The sequence below is a fragment of the Mandrillus leucophaeus genome, unplaced genomic scaffold (genome assembly GCF_000951045.1).
Source record: "Mandrillus leucophaeus isolate KB7577 unplaced genomic scaffold, Mleu.le_1.0 Scaffold300, whole genome shotgun sequence".
In the NCBI taxonomy this organism is placed as follows: Eukaryota; Metazoa; Chordata; class Mammalia; order Primates; family Cercopithecidae; genus Mandrillus; species Mandrillus leucophaeus.
This window is the reverse complement of record NW_012103144.1, coordinates 2358064-2361773: the sequence shown is the minus strand read 5'-3', so window position 1 is coordinate 2361773 and position 3710 is coordinate 2358064. Positions and strand designations below refer to the sequence as shown.

The following is a 3710-nucleotide window of genomic DNA, read 5'->3' as shown; positions in this document are numbered from 1 at the left end:
GGGGTTTCACCATGTTGGCCAGGCTGGTCTCGAACTCCTGACCTCAGATGATCCACCCAGCTCGGCCTCCCAAAGTGCTGAGATTACAGGTGTGAGCTACTATGCCCCGCCCACATCAGCAATTCTTAATTTACAAACCATGGATTGGCTTCAGGAGAACCTAAGAACCAATGCAATCTGTTGGTAAGTATTATGTGTGCAATTTTCTCCAGAGAGGGTCAACAGCGTATATATTTTCAAAGATGTCAGTGGTGCAAAATAGGTAAGAGTGTATTATGTTAGAAGTCCTTGGGCGATCAACTTCACTGGATTGAGCACTGGATTGAGGCTGGATTGAGAATGGGGACTGGTATAGATCAGGATAATGTTGAATTTGATCCTCACTTGAGGCTTTTGTACAGAGGATGAGAAGACAGGGTAAATTCAAGGGATAATCAGAAATTAAAATCAATATGATTTGGTGATGAGTGAGATGTGAAAGGTCAGAGAAAAACATCAAGGATGAAATCAAGCTTCTGACTTGCAACAGTGAGTATACCGAGAGTTACAGGCTAGATGGAAGATTAATAAAATTGGGAGCATTCTGGTTTTCATGGGAATGGCCATGCGATGTTCAGGGAGAAATGGACAGTTGAAAATAAGAGTCTAGCCAGGCACAGTGGCTCACTCCTGTAATCCCAGCACTTTGGGAGGCTAAGGTGGGAGAACCGCTTGAGCCCAGGAGCAGGAGGCAACAGTGAGCCAGAATTATGCCACTGCACTCCAGCCCGAGCGACAGTGAGATCCTGACTCCAAACAAACAAACAAACAAACAAAGAAACACACACCACCAAAAATCAAAAAAGAAACCCAAGTCTAGAGACACATAGCTGGGAGTCAGTTTTAGCTGAGAGAGTTAAGATCATCCAATCAGTATTAAGGAAGGAAGTCACTACTGGAGACCACCAATACTTAAGAAAAATGGGTAAAATCAGAGGAATTGATAAAGGCTGGCTGAAAAATGTTGGTGTCTAGCTCAAGAAAGGACGGGTTAGGTGGTCATATTTATTAATATGGATCTAGAGAAGCATTTGTTCACTAATACATTTTACTTGTCTTCTCTAATTTAAAATCACCTTTTCATCTTGATTTTCCTGCAGCTAAATTAGAAATTTATAGTTTTCCCCCTAAAAAATGCAGTGACGTTCTTTCTTATAAATTACATTATCTGATTTTCTTGTCAGCCAGCTTCAAGGAAATCCATGTGTTCAAAATGTCTGCTTGCAGTTTGCCCCATACCAAATGGTTGTTTAATCCAAATACTGAGCCGCAAACTGAGCTAATCCTTCTGGAGAAAGGATCGTTGAACAGCTGAGACCACTGGGTACTCAAAGAGAAGACCACACATCCTGAGCTCCCCAGTCTGGTTTGAGGGGAGGACAGCTGATAACTGGATATGCAGTATTCCCAGACATCACTGGTCCCAAACCATTGCTTCTGCCTGCCACTGCCACTGCCACTGCCACAAGTACAATAGCAATGCCATCCCGTTGACACACAGCTTTAATCTTCAGGGTTTCATTTGGTCCTCTATGTGTGGATGTTACTCAAAGTTCACATGGAGTGCCAACATTTCCACAGGTCTTGGTGTTTTCACAGTGACCAAGAACAGAAGTAGAGCTCATCAGTATTACAACCCTGCACTAACTTTCTGATTTCAAAAGCAAATTGACTCTCTGCAACCCACTCAAAGCTTTTCTTTGTTTTTTTTTGTTTGTTTGTTTGTTTGTTTTGTTTTGTTTTTTTGAGATGGAGTCTCGCTCTGTCACCCAGGCTGGAGTGCAGTGGCATGATCTCGGCTCACTGCAAGCTCTGCCTCCCAGGTTCAAGCAATTCTCCTGCCTCAGCCTCCCGAGTGGCTGGGACTACAGGCATGTACCACCATGCCCAATTAATTTTTGTATTTTTAGTAGAGACAGGGTTTCACCATGTTGGCCAGGCTGCTCTCGAGCTCCTGACCTCGGGTGATCCGCCCGCCTCGGCCTGCCAAAGTGCTGGGATTATAGGCGTGAGCCACCATGCCCAGCCTCAAAGCTTTTCTTTACCATTTGGAGCCCTTCAGGAGTTACTTCTCTGAGCTCCCAATAAGACTGTCTTTCTGTTGGCTTCAATCTCATAATGGCCAGAGTCTCCAGGAATCATCACCAAGAACAATTTCTTTGGTGGTTATATCAACACCAAATTCAATCTTCATATCAACTAATGTACTGTTCTGGGGTAACCAGGATTTCTCCAGTATTTCAATAACGTGTGTAGCATGACTCATGATATACCTTCAGTTTGGCCTATAACAAGTCCAACAAAGAGAAACGTTGGAGCAGTCAGCTGTTCCTCAATCACCGTGGGTCATTATCGGCATCATCCTTGGAAAACATCTCCACTTTAGATGGATAAAACTTATATCCTTCCTTGACACTGGGATTTATTTCTTTTGAGAAATAAACAAGTTGCTATTCTGCAAACCCATTCCATTGGAACCACTTCACGCTGGGGTGCAATGAAAGCTGTCTCCCCACATTTTCTGGTGAAAGCAGTTTTAATACCTGCTTCCTGTAACAACTGAAAACTACCCCTCCAAGTGATTCTTTCTAGCTGCATTTCCCACTGTAATTGGATCCTTAGACTGCAGGAGGACTTTTCCTGGAACATCTAACAATCCGTAGACTTCTTTTGTTTTACCTTCATACAGTTTTTGTTTTGTTTTGAGACGGAGTCTTGCTCTTGTCACCCAGGCTGGAGTGCAATGCCACAATCTCGGCTCACTGCAACTTCTGCCTCCCGGGTTCCAGTGATTCTCCTGTCTCAGCCTCCCGAGTAGCTGGGACTACAGGTGCCCGCCATCATGCCCAGCTAATTTTTATTTATTTATTTTTTTGAGACAGAGTTTTGCTCTTGTTGTGCAGGCTGGAGTGCAATGGCATGATCTTGGCTCACTGAAACCTCCGCCTTTCAGGTTCAAGTGATTCTCCTGCCTCAGCTTCCTGAGTAGCTGGAATTAAAGGCGTCTGCCACCATGCCCGGCTAATTTTTGTATTTTTAGTAGAGACAGGGTTTCGCCATGTTGGCCAGGCTGGTCTTGAACTCCTGACCTCAGGTAATCCACCTGCCTCGGGCTCCCAAAGTGCTGGGATTACAGGTGTGAGGCACCACGCCCGACCTCATACAGTTTTTTTTTCAAGTTCAGTACCTCAGGTGTTGCCATTATCCTGAGTGGGCTGAGGGCTGCGACTGCGCTGGGAAGAGAGCAACCACACATATTTTAACCTAGTGCCTGTCCTTTTAACTTAACATTTGGGTCCCCCTCTACCTCCCTATTTTCTGTTAAGATTCCTCACATTTTTGCAAATTTGGTGAAATTCCTCATTTCAGGGGGGTTAATCCCATTGTTGGCCACTAGGTAGAGCTAGAATCTTATTTATGGTGATTCTTACGCTTGCTATTTTTCAGTGTCTTATTTAGGAGGCAAAGAAGCCTTTGTCTTAGAATTTTTAGGACAGTTTTTCAGAGCAGTCTTCATCATAAATTCCTCCAGAGATCATCAAATACATAAGAGGAAAAGAGGAAAAGGAAGAACTTCCAAGTTCATTTACCAATCATCTTTCAGCATAATAACCATCATCTACACGAGGACAAACCTCATTAACTATGGGAGTCTGGGTACAGTCAACCTC

The 3710-nt window shown here is 43.9% G+C and overlaps 1 pseudogene across 1 annotated transcript; it reads right to left on the bottom strand.

Moving 5' to 3' along the window:
- Nucleotides 1-1191: 1191 nt before the first annotated feature.
- Nucleotides 1192-3241, bottom strand: LOC105544549 (annotated as a pseudogene). Its single transcript, XR_001006781.1, has 3 exons — nucleotides 3187-3241; nucleotides 2057-2718; nucleotides 1192-1711 (listed from the first exon to the last, which is right to left on the bottom strand). The product of XR_001006781.1 is annotated as a multifunctional protein ADE2-like (transcript).
- Between the last annotated feature and the right edge of the window lie 469 nt (nucleotides 3242-3710).